We start from the raw sequence: 15982 nt of genomic DNA on the forward strand, positions 1-15982 counted from the left end.
TGAAAGAACTATCATCGCTGTCCCGCCAACGTGACCAAGTGAGCCTAAAGCTTACACGAGTGCACAGGGCACTTGCCGCCGGTTCAGAACCAGCTCAGCCTGCCACAGTTGAAGACGTTCCTGAAAAGAGTGGACGATGCGTACGCCGAGTTCAGCGCCGTGCACACTAAGTTGGTTGCCATAATCCCAAATGAGGCCTTTCGCCAGCAGGAGGAGATCTACACCGCTTTTGAGGAACGATACGACTACGCTCGCACGGCCATAGAAGAACTTATTCTGGAACACGAACCGAACACCAACAAGACTCCAACAACGCAACCGCAAGTGATAGTGCAACAGCAACCATTGAAGGCTCCAATCCCTACCTTCGATGGGTCTTACGCCAACTGGCCGAAATTCAAGGCCATCTTCCAGGACTTGATGGCCAACTCAGGAGATTCGGACGCCATCAAGTTGTACCATCTCGACAAGGCACTTGTTGGTGACGCGGCTGGAGTTTTAGATGCGAAAGTGATCAGCGAAGGAAACTACCAGCAAGCATGGGCCATCCTCACCGAGCGCTACGAAAACAAAAGGATCATTGTGGAGACACACATCCGTGGTCTGTTCGATGTGAAGCCTATGACATCCGGATCATCCAAGGAATTGCGACGCCTACTCGACGAGTGCACCAACCACGTGGAGAGCCTGAAGTACCTTGAACAGGACTTTCAGGGTATTTCCGATTTGTTCCTCGTCCACATCGTGTCATCCGCAATGGATCAACCGACCAGGATGGCGTGGGAAACCACGCAGAAGAAAGGTGAGCTACCAAACTATGCGCAGACCATCTCGTTCCTGCAGACAAGATGTCAGATGCTGGAGAATTGTGAAGTTGCATTCCAGCAAACCCGCTCCGAGACTCAACCGATCCCGAATACAACAGGCCCAGTATCATCGAAAGCAACCGACGTGAAGGATTACACCGCTTCAACCGAGCCGAAGAAGGATAGTTGCGATTTCTGCCAGGGACCACATCGCAACTATCAATGCAACGTAATAAGTGTTATGCCGTTCGACCAAAGGATAGAGAAGGTGCGAGCATCTGGCGTCTGCTTCAATTGTCTCCGCAAAGGACATAGCGCCAGAGACTGCTATTCGACAAAATCGTGCCAAAAGTGCCAAAGACGACATCACACACAGCTCCACAACGAGGAAGTAGAGCTTAAACCAAAACCCAGTGTGTCCCTTCCAGCACAGGAACCCGAGCAGAAGAAAATAACTAATGAATACCAAATTGAGGTATTCCATACCAGATAATTTTCCAATACTTACAACCTGAATGAGGTATGAATGAGCCCTGCATAAGAGGTAAAATACCTCAAATAATACCTTCTGCATATTCTACAAATACCAAGCTGATACTTATATCAGGTATTGTAATACCTAAATAATACTTGATGGATTTTCATATAAAAGTGAAATTTTTCAATACTTTTGAACTATACCCGAGGAGGAAAGAATAACTCACCAATAACTTATGCATACCATATTTTGGTATCATACCAGAATTAGGTATTGTTCAGTTATCAATACCTCATTTTGGTATTATAATGGTATTTGAAAAAAATGTTTAAAACAATTAAAAATACTTCATTTTGGTATTCGACAGCTATTGAGGACTGCTGGAGGTATTGAACTATAGTTCAAAAGTATTGAAAAATTTCACTTTTATATGAAAATCCATCAAGTATTATTTAGGTATTACAATACCTGATATAAGTATCAGCTTGGTATTTGTAGAATATGCAGAAGGTATTATTTGAGGTATTTTACCTCTTATGCAGGGCTCATTCATACCTCATTCAGGTTGTAAGTATTGGAAATTATCTGGTATGGAATACCTCAATTTGGTATTCATTAGTTATTTTTCTGCTCGGTAGTTCAATACCTCCAGCAGTCCTCAATAGCTGTCGAATACCAAAATGAAGTATTTTTAATTGTTTTAAACATTTTTTTCAAATACCATTATAATACCAAAATGAGGTATTGATAACTGAACAATACCTAATTCTGGTATGATACCAAAATATGGTATGCATAAGTTATTGGTGAGTTATTCTTTCCTCCTCGGGTTGCGAACCGTCTTGGATGTACGAAACGACAAGTCAATATCCCGATCAGAGGAATCCACGATGTGAGGACCGTCGCATACGACAAAGTAACGATCAAATTCCGATCCCGTGTTTCCAAGTTTAAAGCCCAGGTACAGTGCCTCGTAACACCAAACGTGACCGGAGTCATTCCTGCTACGAAAATCGACGTTTCGTCCTAGAGTATCCCCTCTGGTGTTCAACTCGCTGATCCAGAGTTCCACAAGCCAGAGAAGATCGACATGCTTCTCGGTGCAGAATTATTCTTGCAGCTGCTACGACCTGGTTACATCAAACTCAACGACGATTTTCCAGAGCTTCGCGAAACCACTCTAGGATGGGTGGTAGCCGGAGTGTTCCGAGAGAAACCCGTTGCCAGCAAGACTCAGCATTCGTTAGTCGCATCGATAGACGACACCGAGGAGACTCCACAACGATCGAACATCAAAGAGGTAGCAAATCCGAACCCGTTACCCAAGCAGATATATAAGCAATGCGGAAGAGTGGAAACAACGCCGAAAAATACGAAGCGAATGGAACACCCAGAATCAACGAAACCTTCCTCCTGCAAGACGCCATCTTCCGACCTTCAAGTTTGTCCTACAACACTTCGGGTACCCGACGCAAGCCTGAAGACAACCACGCTAGCAATACGCCAACGAGCCACCATTGGTACTGCCAATCAACCAACAAGATCGAGGAGAACGACAGGATTTCGCCCTGGATTGAACGTGCAGAAATACACCACGAACATCGCCGACCAGGAGGTTGGACGCTGACACGAGAGGCAGGGATTGAATCCTGAGAAAATTGAGAGAATCTTCACGTATCGCTCTCTTAACTACTCATAACATGCCTGCACATTATGAGAGCACTGTTTATCGTATACTGCTACAAGTTTGATCAGATTGGGGGATAGTAGTGCATGATAAAACGCTCTAAAATGCTCCAAGCCTGGGGGACACTGTTGTATTGGCAGTTCGTGATTGTTTTTCGTGCAGTAAAGAAAACACTATCGCCCAACGGTAAACAAGGCGAGAAAATGGATTTTTATCGCTCTCTCATTGGGGGCTCCGCTCGCTGCTTCCATTTATGCAGACTTGTTACACTTGCGATACATGACGATCGTGGGTCGCAAACAGATGGCATGTTTTTCTTTGCTTGCTTTGATCATGCTTCATTCTCAAATGAGAAGCAGTTCCTTGCACGCCTGCACGAGAGTATGCTGACGGCGCATTCGAATGGACTCTGCTACGACGAGAAGCCATTCCGCGCAGGCAACGGAGTCCCACGATCACCGGGAAGAAAACCTGATTGAAACTTGTGTCACGAGGGGGTCTGTTCCGTACGGAACGTGCGGAAAAAGCGCAAAGACAATTCGTTTACACACCCAATCCGAATTGTCGCGGAAACACTCACCTGAATAGAGCCTCCAGCGTGACCCAGCCTAGCTACGTCACTGAGATCGCGAGTTACCTCGATTGATGTGAGTTCCACCCGTGAGTGCCCGTGAGAGATTTCCGCCATCATTGTCATCGTCAACGAGGTACTCACTGGCACTCACCACTGTTGTGGTACTGTTGTAACGAAACGATGAGTGCAGACGCGTCGCGAAAGTTCCACGTGCGTCTAGAACACGTGTATGGTGAGAGCGCGAACATTCTGGGATGCGTGTGCGTGCATATAAATACGCGACCGTTCCGCCAGTGAGATCAGTATCGTTTTAACCTTCGCGCGCGTGTAATCGAGTGAGTAATAGTAAAAGTGAATTAACAGTGCAAGTATAGAGTAAAAAGTGAAAGAGTGTAATAAAGTAGTGTAGTGATATCAGTAGTGGTGTTATCCTTTCATTCCGAAATCCAACCCACGATATACAGTCCACCCCGACCCGACCGGAGTTGGCCACGGTGAACAGCGCCAATCAAATATCAAGCTTTGTTTGTAAGAGAATATTAACATCAAGATTAGAGTCAATAAATGTTTCATATATATTCCAGTCGGCTCGAAAATAATTGAAAGTGGAGCTGATAGGATTGAGAATCGCTTCTTGGGATATTTGAAATGTAACAGGGACATGATCAGAATCAAAATCAGCATGAGTAATCAGTTGGCTACAAAGATGACTAGAGTCAGTTAAGACCAAATCAATCGTAGATGGATTTCTAGAAGAGAAAAAACATGTAGGGCTATCAGGGTATTGAATTGAGAAATATCCTGAAGAGCACTCATGAAATAAAATTCTGCCGTTGGAATTACTTTGAGAATTATTCCATGACCGATGTTTGGCATTGAAGTCACCAATGACAAAAAATTTTGACTTATTGCGAGTCAATTTTTGCAAGTCAGTTTTGAGCAAATTAACTTGCTGTCCAGAGCATTGAAAAGGCAAATAGGCAGCTATGAAAGTATATTTACCAAACTGTGTTTCAACAGAAACACCTAAAGTTTCAAAAACTTTAGTTTCAAATGACGAAAACAGTTGATGTTTTATACGCCTATGAATGATGATTGCAACTCCCCCACATGCACCATCAAGTCGATCATTACGATAAACAAAAAAGTTAGGATCTCTTTTGAGTTTAGATCCAGGTTTTAAATACGTTTCGGTAATAACTGCTATATGCACGTTATTAACCGTAAGAAAATTAAACAGCTCGTCCTCTTTACCATTCAGAGAACGAGCATTCCAATTTAAAATATTTAAATTATTATTTGGATCCATTAGAAAAACGTAATCCAATAACAATTTGATTTGTAAATTTTACACCAACTTGGACTGCTTCAGTCATAGTGGTAAGTTGCAATGCATTGACGCGCCCTTCTTATAACAAACCATCTCGTGGAAAGCTGAATAAGTTATGCAATTCACATTATAATATTCGTTGGCTTATACTGTTGGAAGGAGCTTCTCTTTTTCCCGCGGGTTTCGCGTAAGTGTCTCTGCTTACGGGTCCGCCTGTTTTGGCGGTATTATGAATACAAATTAGTAATGAAAATTGACCTTGGTATCCAGTGGAATCGCATGCAGAGCAACACTCAAGCTAGGATGGTGGCTATCTACATACATACTTTTCTAACCAACGAAACAGTACTGAGAAAGGCTACTATTCAGCACTGTTTCATAACGGTACTGTTTTCTTTTTGTTTCAGTACTGTTTTTTTTTTTTTTTTTTGAGTTGGCAAATGAAAATCTTAATGCATCCGTTGAATTGCTCTGGATTTCTTTTTTTTTTCTATCTTTATTAACGAGATTTTTAGTCCTGGGCTAGTTTCTTAGCTTTTGAACTGTAAAATAAATTTCAAATCTTTTCCGAGAAAGATAAAAGAACTACTTTGATGGGGACGGACCTGGTGTAGTGGTTAGAACACACGCCTCTTACGCCGAGGACCTGGGATCGAATCCCATCCCCGAGATAGTCACTAAAAATTTCAGTGACGACTTCCTTCGGAAAGGAAGTAAAGCCGTTGGTCCCGAGATGAACTAGCCCAGGGCTAAAAATCGCGTTAATAAAGATAAAAAAAAATACTTTGGTACCCTCATTATAAATTCGGCAACAGTAGAGCCACTTTCATCTGTAATAGCAATTCCATTTAGCCACTCAGCCAGTCGAACAATGTCCTGGAAAGGAAAGGGTCAGAGTCATTTTTGTTCCACGCCCAATTCACTTTACTAAACGGCTCATCCGATCTACAAATAATGAGTAAATATAATAACAATGAATGTGTCAGCAGTGCCGTCGCGAGCTGTTTTTACTAGCTTCATGAACAACTATTTATGGATAACGACCCGCCTTCGAAAGCATGTGTTTCGAATAAATTAGCGAGATGCTCCACCATAACCCGGTTCAAATCAAACAAAACAGAAACCGCTCCGGGCAGCACACGTCACTTCACTTTCTCGAATCTAGTTTACTAGGAATAGGTCTGTCGGACAGTTTTTATTGTTAATGTTGTTTAGATGGAAACCGAAGCGTATAGAAATTCAATATTTAGGCACTAATTTACATTCAATAGGCGTTTTTGGCATACAAAGTGAATGCACTTTTGATCCAGTCGAAAATAACCGAACAACAATTTGGAAGCGACACATGACAGGCATACTTAAGTTTGCTAATTCGGTTGGATCAATCATATAAACAAAAATTCCTTCCGCTCACCGCTGTGACCAACGACAACTTAAGCATCTTCAATTAAGTTTTAACAAAAAGCGACACCAATCGACGAAACCTGTTTTACCGAGCCACTACCCTTTTTGCACCCTGGTGGTGGCTTTTCCGTCGGTCGATTGTTAAACATTAGATGCAGACTAATCCACTTATGGTGGTGACCGTGCCATACAACAACCCTGCAAATTATGCGGGAAAAGGAAATGCGACAAATATTTGAGACATTACTGGTAACCTTAATTATATATTGGATCAGGTTGCCTTATTTTGTGCGAACGTTTTTCAGGAATCGTTGTCGAGTAAATACAGTTCAAAATTTTCGGATGGAAACGGAATAAGTAGTCAAATTTCAGAAGAAAAATAAATACGCGTAGAAAACACGGAAAGGCACACGCAAGATCTATCAAAAGTTCAATTGATCCAGCAAAAGATTCACATCACGAGAAAAAATGTGTATAACTAGGAACGAATATTTGGTGATCGAAAAGTGAAAAAAAATACTTCGACGAACACCAGAACGGCGCTCAGAATGATTAGAATCAAGACCGCGGAGTTAAGCTCAACAGTTTAAGAGTAACCAAGAAACTGGTAAGCATGGAATCAAGCTGTACTCAAAAATATGAGCCCGGTAGAATTGGGCATTTTCTTCTGCATCGACTGGTAGCCAGAATTTGGCATAATACTAAGAAGAAGAGAGGTCACAAAGTGAGAGCTTCCAATCAATCATTATCTTCAACTTGAGAACTTCTAAACAATCATTAAATAGTTTTCTGTTTCCCGAAATGTTTTTATAGAAATACCCATCTATATCTAAATTATGACCCAGATAGCCGTAGCGGTAGTGGTCCTCCGGAAATCTAGGGGGTTGGTGTCAGGCTCTGCAAGCCAACCGTAAAAACACATCAGCACAGGAACGTCAACGAGAGAATACGGACCGGAACAATCGGCAAAAACCACAGCGACGAAAAAGGACTAGCGATTGGAAACTCGGTATGTGGAACTGCAACTTATTGGAAGTACTCGCATACTCTCCGATGTACTGAAGACCCGCGGTTTCGACATCGTAGCGCTGCAGGAGGTGTGCTGGACAGGAGCATTGGTGCGAACGTTTAGAGGTAATCATACCATCTACCAGAGCTGCGGCAACACACGCGAGCTGGGAACAGCTTTCATAGTGATCTTCGTACCTGCCACACGATATACGCATGCAAAAATGGTCATTGGCATAGTAAGCTCTCAGTAAATAACTGTGGAAGTGCTCATAAGAATACTAAGCTGAGAAGCAGGCTTTGTCTTAGTGGGGACGTAACGCCAGAAAGAAGAAGAAGAAGCCCACACTCCGGAAGCACTGATGATGACAAGGCCGCATTTTATGCGCAGCTCGAACGCGAATACGACCGCTGCCCACGCCACGACGTCAAAATCATCATAGGAGATTTGAACGCTCAGGTTGGCCAGGAGGAGGAGTTCAGACCGACGATTGGAAAGTTCAGCGCCCACCGGGTGACGAACGAGAACGGCCTACGACTGATTGATTTTGCCGCCTCCAAGAATATGGCCATTCGTAGCACCTATTTCCAGCACAGCCTCCCGTATCGGTACACCTGGAGATCATCTCAGCAGACAGAATCGCAAATCGACCACGTTTTGATCGATGGACGACACTTCTCCGACATAACCGACGTCAGAACCTATCGTGGCGCTAACATTGACTCCGACCACTTGTTACATCATTGAGATTATGTCGATGAAATGCGCCCAAATTTTCTCGGTGTGTAAAGATTAATACCAATAAAGCAGCTGAAATGTTTCAAAATACCTACCAGCAAAATCTCTCTCGTCGCCTTTCATCACGTTCAAGGTTACACATACTGAAGCCTTGACCATCGAAACTCATCACAGGCTACGAACAATGCAGCCCCATTGTACCGCTATCGAAGCCGGCGTGCGGTCGCATGAGCAATGTTCCAAAAGTTTACCAAAAAGTGCATGCTCCGAAGTGAACTAAGTGTTCAATAGTGCGATTAAACACTCCGTTATCGGTGAGAACGTCAAATACTTGCAGGTAAATCCCAAGTATGAGCTCTAATAGATTAAAATGACCTCTAACAACCACCTGTATCTGCAAATAGCATCCAACAGTTTGGCCCTGATCCACGTGCTCAAGAGGGATCTAATTCTACTAAAGCGAACAATAGAGGTAATTCAAACAATGTTTGCCAAGCTACCCATCCCTAATTGTGCTCTACTAGGTGTCATTGCATGATCGACGAGTTATCAGACGCCAGGTGGATGGTTCAAAATCCGGTTTACCGTAGATTATCCCAGAGCACGGACACTGCCAATAATAGGTAACCAATCACTTGCGTCAGCATAGAGCACTAGTTTATACTTGCATGTGGTCTTTCAGCAGCATCAAATTCGACCTGGACCGTTTTGTGGCAGAAGTCCCACTCAAGACAGCATAAAAAGGCCTTCATCAGGTAAAACGACCCATCAATGCAATTTCCTATCGATGGGCTAACGCCAATCGCCTCATCAGAGGGCCTTTTATTTGCAGGCTCAAATAGGCACTGCACTCCACGCGACGTTCTCATCGCTCAGCACCCCAGCTACCTGCACGCTTTCCGTCAGCCGGTCAAATTCTGGGAGGAAGGTCCTACACGAGCGCCAGTCGAGAGAGATCATGACCAAATTGCATCAAAGGTGCATCCACCTGCGACAACATTGAGCAGGCAGCGCGACAACCCGCACGTACAACTTGTTGCACCCCTGGTGCGACTGGGACGTGCTACATTCTCGAGCTCTCAACAACGGTGTGACAAGCCACGGTGGCCGTATCACCAACAGTTGTAGCGCGACAGCCGCGGTGCAGCAAAGTGCAACGCAGCGATCGGGTGAAGGCCTTCCTGGTCGTGTAGCACCCGGTGGTGTGCGACGAAGCCAACGTGGAGCAGAATGCATCGATGGTAGCAGCACGGGGCCCCCAACGATACTGTTAGTGAGTAGCAATGAGAACCTAGCATAAGTTTGAAACATTGTACCGGTAGATCGAAGGTTTGCGAAAATAGAAGTATGAGATGTTAAATGTTACGTTCCATGGTAGCTCTAATTTCTACCTTGCCTTTATCTTTTGATTGAGTCATTTTTTTTGGTTCCATCGGCGCTAGTGCACTATGCAAACAGTGGCTAGCCGGCCTTATCCGTCAATCTGAACCAAGAGTTTTATTAGAAGGTGCACCGACGCCGGGAGGACCACTTTCTGTTTGTAGTGCTGTTGGTCATATATTCCATTGAGGCACTACCCGAGTTTTAAAGCGTTATATCCTTCTCGAAGCTTTTTCCCTCGGGAGTTGGCAAACACAATAAGGGAAAATTGTTACACACTACCTGGTGATGGTGAAACTGCGCCCAAAACTATCCGTCATCAATGATGTACGGTACCGACGCCCGCCCCGGTACAATCTCGAGCGGCTGAAACAACCGGATGTCGCCAATGCGTACGCGCAGCATCTTGAGGCAGCGTTGCCGGATGAGGGCGAGCTCGATAGGGCCTCTCTTGAGGACTGCTGGAGGACAGTCAAAGCAGCCATTAACGACGCTGCCGAAAGCATTGTTGGATATGTGAAACGGAGCTCAAGAAACGATTGGATCGACGATGAATGCCAGGAGGTTTCAGAGGAGAATAATGCAGCGCGGGCTGCAATGCTGCAGCATGGTACGCGGCAAAACGTGGAACGATACAGACTGAAGCGGAAACAGCAGCCCCGCCTATTCCGGAACAAAAAGCGCCGCCTGAAGGAGGTGGAATGCCAAGAGATGGAGTTGCTGTACCGTTCTCAAGAAACGCGGAAGTTCTATCAGAAGCTCAACACATCCCGCAAAGGCTTCGTGCCGCGAGCTGAGATGTGCCGGGATAAGGATGGGAGCTTCTTGACGGACGGACGCGAGGTGATCGAAAGGTGGAAGCAGCACTACGATGAACACCTGAATGGCACAGAGAACACAGGCATAGAAAGTCATGACAACGAAGGCGATGGCTACGTCAGCACAGCGGACAGCGGAAACCAACCAGCTCCCACGATGGGGGAAGTTAGGGATGCCATTCAACAGCTCAAGAACAACAAGGCCGCTGGCAAGGATGGTTTCGGAGCCGAACTCATCAAGATGGGCCCGGACAGGTTGGCATCGGCTGATAGTCAGAATGTGGGAAACGGAACACTTACCGGAGGAGTGGAAGCAAGGCGTTATATGCCCTATCTACAAAAAGGACGACAAACTGGAGTGTGAAAATTATCGTGCAATCACCATCCTAAACACCGCCTACAAAGTGCTATCCCAGATTCTCTTCCGTCGTCTATCACCTATAGCAAACGAGTTCGTGGGAAGTTATCAAGCAGGTTTCATCGACGGCCGCTCGACAACGGACCAGATCTTTTCTGTGCGGCAAATCCTCCAGAAATGCCGTGAGTACCAGGTCCCTACGCACCATTTGTTCATCGATTTCAAGGCGGCATACGATAGTATCGACCGCGTAGAGCTATGGAAAATCATGGACGAGAACAGCTTTCCCGGGAAGCTCACAAGATTGATCAGAGCAACGATGGACGGTGTGCAAAACTGCGTGAAGATCTCGGGCGAACACTCCAGTTCATTCGAGTCTCGGCGGGGACTACGACAGGGCGATGGACTTTCGTGCCTGTTGTTCAATATTGCGCTTGAAGGTGTTATGCGGAAAGCCGGACTTAACAGTCGAGGCACGATTTTCACGAAATCCGGACAATTTGTTTGCTTCGCGGACGACATGGATATTATTGGGAGAGAATTTGAAACGTTGGCAGATTTGTTCACCCGCCTAAAACGCGAAGCAACAAGAGTCGGGCTAATGGTGAATGCGTCGAAAACAAAGTACATGCTGGTTGGCGGAACTGAGCGCGACAGGACCCGCCTAGGCAGCAGTGTTACGATAGACGGAGATACCTTCGAGGTGGTGGACGAGTTCGTCTACCTCGGATCCTTGTTGACGGCTGACAACAATGTTAGTCGGGAAATACGAAGACGCATCATCAGCGGAAGTCGTGCCTATTATGGGCTCCAGAAGAAACTGTGATCAAGAAAGATTCACCCCCGCACCAAATGTACCATATACAAAACGCTCATAAGACCGGTAGTCCTCTACGGGCATGAGGCGTGGACTATGCTCGAGAAGGACTTGCATGCTCTTGGGGTTTTCGAACGCCGAGTGCTAAGGACGATCTTCGGCGGCGTACAGGAGAATGGCGTGTGGCGGCGAAGGATGAACCACGAGCTCGCTCAACTCTACGGCGAACCCAGTATCGTGAATGTAGCTTAAGCTGGAAGGATACGCTGGGCAGGGCATGTTGCAAGAATGCCGGACAACAACCCTGTAAAGATGGTGTTCGCTACGAATCCGGTCGGAACAAGAAGGCGTGGGGCGCAGCGAGCTAGGTGGATTGACCTGGTGCACCAGGACCTGGAGAGTGTGGGTCACAGTCGAGGATGGAGAGAAGCGGCCATGAACCGAGTAAATTGGCGAATTATTGTTGGCGAGGCTTTATCAAGATAATTGATGTAAAGCCAAATAAGTAAGTAAGTAAGCCGTAGTGGTAAACGTACAGCTATTCAGCAAGACCCAGCTAAGGGTCGTGGGTTCGAATCCCATCGGTCGGGAATCTTTTCGTAATGGAAAGTTTCTAGACTTCCCGGGTCATAGAGTATCTTCGTACCTGCCACACGATATAGAGTAAAGTGAGGCAAAAGTTCGAGTGGGGTAAGAGTTTCTTTTTAAGATTTCTAGCTCAATTCAAAACAAATCTTATAAATGTCATTGTGGTTCGAATGCTATTCAAGTAAGAGACTTTCAATCCAAATGTTATAAAAATCGATTGAGATTTGGAAAAGTTATGGCTGTTTGTTGTTTTTCGACGTGAATATTGTAATTTTTGGTCATACTTTCGTTGCATGGAACCAATTAAAGATAAAATCTTTTTCAATATTTTATGTAAGGGCGTTTCTGAGCCTATCATAAGGTTGGTTTGAAGTGTATGAGATTTTGCATAAATGCTTGAAAACAATTTTTGGCCCATAGTGGGGCAAAAGTTCGAATCAGCGGGGCAAAAGTTCGACCCATGTATAAACTCACGGAAAAATTTGCAAATTGTCTAAAATCCACATATTATCTTCAAATTTTGTAATATTTGTCTGATCGTGTGAAAACTGTCACCAGAATTTTACATTTCCACTTAGTTTTGCGAAAAACTGCTATTTTTGAGTGTATTACAATTAACCCGGTTTTGGGCAATATTTTGATGAAAATTTAGTGTGTATTTTTCGGAAAACTTAAGTTAACGGCTGGTGTAAAGTATGCCTGTCATAAAAGGATCGATATTTTGTGTGTTTAGCCAGCGAACTTTTGCCCCACACTAGATTCGAACTCTTGCCCCACCGGTGGGGCAAAAGTTCGAATAAGACAATCAATTTTGAAACTGTTATAACTAAAAATGGGTAAATATTTTGACACAAGTTTGTTCAGCAAAATTATAGCCAATATGTTGAAGGTTCACTGTATGGTATTTGTTTTGTTTTAACTGCTATTGTTTTCCTGGAAACTTTGATTATACCACTAAGGTCGAACTTTTGCCCCACCTTACTCTACACATGCAAAAATGGTTAATTGGCAAAGAAAGCCCTCAGTTAATAACTGTGGAAGTGCAAAGGGCAATCATTCATTGATGTGGAAGTGCTCATAAGAACTAAACATAAGCTGTGTAACTTCCTCTGTTACTCCCGCTCAATACACATAACCCTCACCCAATTATCAGGGTCAGCTCATTCACGCTGAAGATGGGCAGAATTTTCGAAATTTAGGAGCAAATCGTAGGTCAGTACTTCCCAAACTTTTTTGACTTTCGCCCCCTCGAGAGCAATGTAGTTTTGGAATCGCCCCCCTGATATGTTTTTGAAATATTTGTATTAGACGCTCTACGCTCTACTAAAACTCATATTAAAATTATATTATCCTAAGTAATCAAAGATGGTTAAGTTGATACCTTTACTGATGTAAAAATGTGGTTTAAACACGACGCTGTACAAAACAAAATAAATTCCCAGGTACTGCAGTACATAGCTGTATTTGAGAATACTCTTTCAAATTGTTTACGAAAAAGTGCTGATTTCGATAGAAATTTCGAACGATGTCCACCCCACAGATGTGGATCAGAGGGAGAGGAGGATTTCTATTGTGGATCAAATCGACTCATATTATGGATCAAAACACTATAACAGCAATTTATCTGCCAGATAATCGAATGGTGTGCTCGTGAAAGCATACGTTTTGGCGTTTGTTTCGGAATAGTCTTATCTTTGATTCAAAACTGTGGTATGGTTTTCAATGCCCACAGTTATGAATTAATGCTTCAGGGAATACGATTGACATTTTATTTCCTACAGACGAAAAAAATATGCTCAAGTATATTATAATTGATTACGATGCTGTACATATTTATGTTTCACGTAGGTGAAATGTGTTGTGCGTAATTGCAACTCTATCTGACGAGATATTCCCGTTTCAATCCAACTCTGATCCATATCTGTGTGCCATCCATAACTGTGGGATGACTGTAAGTGTATTACATGCTACTGACCCACCGCACTAAATAAATTTGGCTGACTTTCTTAATTTCGAAACTTATTAATTTGTTTGATTAAATATTTTTTTTTTTTGGAAATTGTAAATACAAATTTTAGGAATTTTGTGAAATACATAATTGAAAATTTTAAAAAACTTAAAAAAGAACATTGGTCAATCAAAAAAAACTTTCCATTGCCTAGTTAACTGCAATGTAAGAACGTTTTTCGTTGAATTTTTTTTTTTCTTTGACCACTAACTATATGACGGAATTTCAAAAAAAATGCATCAGTGTAAACCTTTTGAGAAACAATTGAATTGTATAACTATTAGTTTTGCATCTGATTAACCCTACAAATGACCATTTTCGGGTCCCGGGACGCCTCAAACTTATGATAAAGTGGCCAATTTGTATCTGAACAACTGTGCCAAGTTTATGGGAACACATTTTAGTGCACAATTATGTTTGATTTCTACTTTTCGACAATTGAAACGGTTTAGTATCCAACAAATCTACAGTTGGTTCTTCCGGGCATTACGTCCGAAAGGCCACATCCGGTATATTTTAAACAGTGCAAAACTCGTCATTCATAATGTTGAATATCAGATCTTAATGATTTATGCAAATTAAAATGATTGTTATTGCAAATAAACAGAGGTAAATTGACATGTCCCACAAAATAGCCCTTTTTTACCCGACTTGACCCACCGGAATGGCCACAGGAATATTTCCGAGTTCCTCTGGCCACTTCCAGAAACTACATATGTGGGCCACTGGCTGACAAAAAATCATTTGAATCCGTTAAGAATTCACTGAGCGGTGAGGGTTTCAGTATTTTTGCTTTCACTCAGGCCTATACGGGTTAAATAGTTTGTGCTATAAGTAACAAATTTTGTCGAAAACTTTTCCTGTGAGGACCTGCCAATAATCATAACACTAGCTGTCCAATTCTAAAGCTCTTTTATAAATAAAACATCAATTTATTAAATTCAGATACTTGAACAAATATCTAAAAATGTTTAATAGTTAAATTAAATTGATCACTTTAACACTTCAGTCGTCGCGCTGTTGTATTTTGTACAACACTGTTGAAAAAACCTCGCTTTTCGTTCACAACAGCAACGAGGTGGTTCTGACGGTGGCAAACCGCGCGACGACTGAAAGGTTAAGAACACTGTCAAACCACCTCTGACTACGAACATATAATGTTTTGAGGAAATTTCAGTTGCCAATTCAAAACTCATAGCGAGTTTTAAAACTTATGGTTAAGAAAACTGGATGCTTTACAAACATATTTTGTGTTTGATTTTAAAAGAAAACAAACAGAGGGTTTAGATGTGGAATCTTCAGATTATTAGAGTATGGTCTCCTATTGAATTAAGTCTCTTCTTCAAATGAATCTTAGTTTCCAGTTTCTCCCACTTTCGCCCCCTTTCTAGCATTTTCGCCCCTCATGACGGGGTTGGTGGTCTGATGGCTACCGCTTCTGCTTCATATGCAGAAGGTCATGGGTTCAATCCCAGGCCCGTCCCTTTCCTCGTACTTTGTAGTTGTATATCTCTCACTTGCTTCTATCTTCCATTCTAAATATATCACACTCAAACTATTCGTTCATAGCAAACGCTAGAACCAGAGACGGACAAGAAACCGTTTCCCTAACGCTTCCTACTTCCACGCGAACGCCTTTCTTACGCCTGATATATAGGCAGTCTGCTAACAACAAAAGCAAACCTTTCTGCCATGCCTTTCCCGCAATCCATACACTCCCGCATGAACTGACGTGGATGCAGTGGAATATACGGTCTACGTGGGAGTCAGTTCAATGCATCATCAATTCCTCCCCCTTCCCCTCATTGGTCTGCATTCTGACGTGGCAGGTGCCATTGTTGCCTAAAAATAGAAGATCACCAGCACTTATACACTGAGGATGCCTGTTAGTCCCAAGCAGTCATTCGGTTGGTTGTGTAAGTGCAGCTGATCTGGCGATACTGGAGTGCATCCACGGGCGGCCAATCAAGCTCAAGCTTTCTAGCAT

General features: G+C 43.4%; 1 protein-coding gene and 1 long non-coding RNA gene across 5 annotated transcripts in view; one reads left to right on the plus strand and one right to left on the minus strand.

Annotated features, from left to right (window-relative positions):
* LOC5574475 overlaps positions 1 to 15982 on the minus strand; it is an 88051-nt gene that overhangs the window by 56845 nt on the left and 15224 nt on the right. The window lies entirely within an intron of this gene.
* On the plus strand, positions 7985 to 9743 carry LOC110676369. Its single transcript, XR_002500313.1, has 4 exons — positions 7985 to 8363; positions 8431 to 8649; positions 8709 to 8781; positions 8841 to 9743. It is a non-coding gene; the product is annotated as an uncharacterized LOC110676369 (long non-coding RNA).

This window comes from Aedes aegypti, chromosome 2 (assembly GCF_002204515.2).
Source record: "Aedes aegypti strain LVP_AGWG chromosome 2, AaegL5.0 Primary Assembly, whole genome shotgun sequence".
Classification (NCBI taxonomy): domain Eukaryota; kingdom Metazoa; phylum Arthropoda; class Insecta; order Diptera; family Culicidae; genus Aedes; species Aedes aegypti.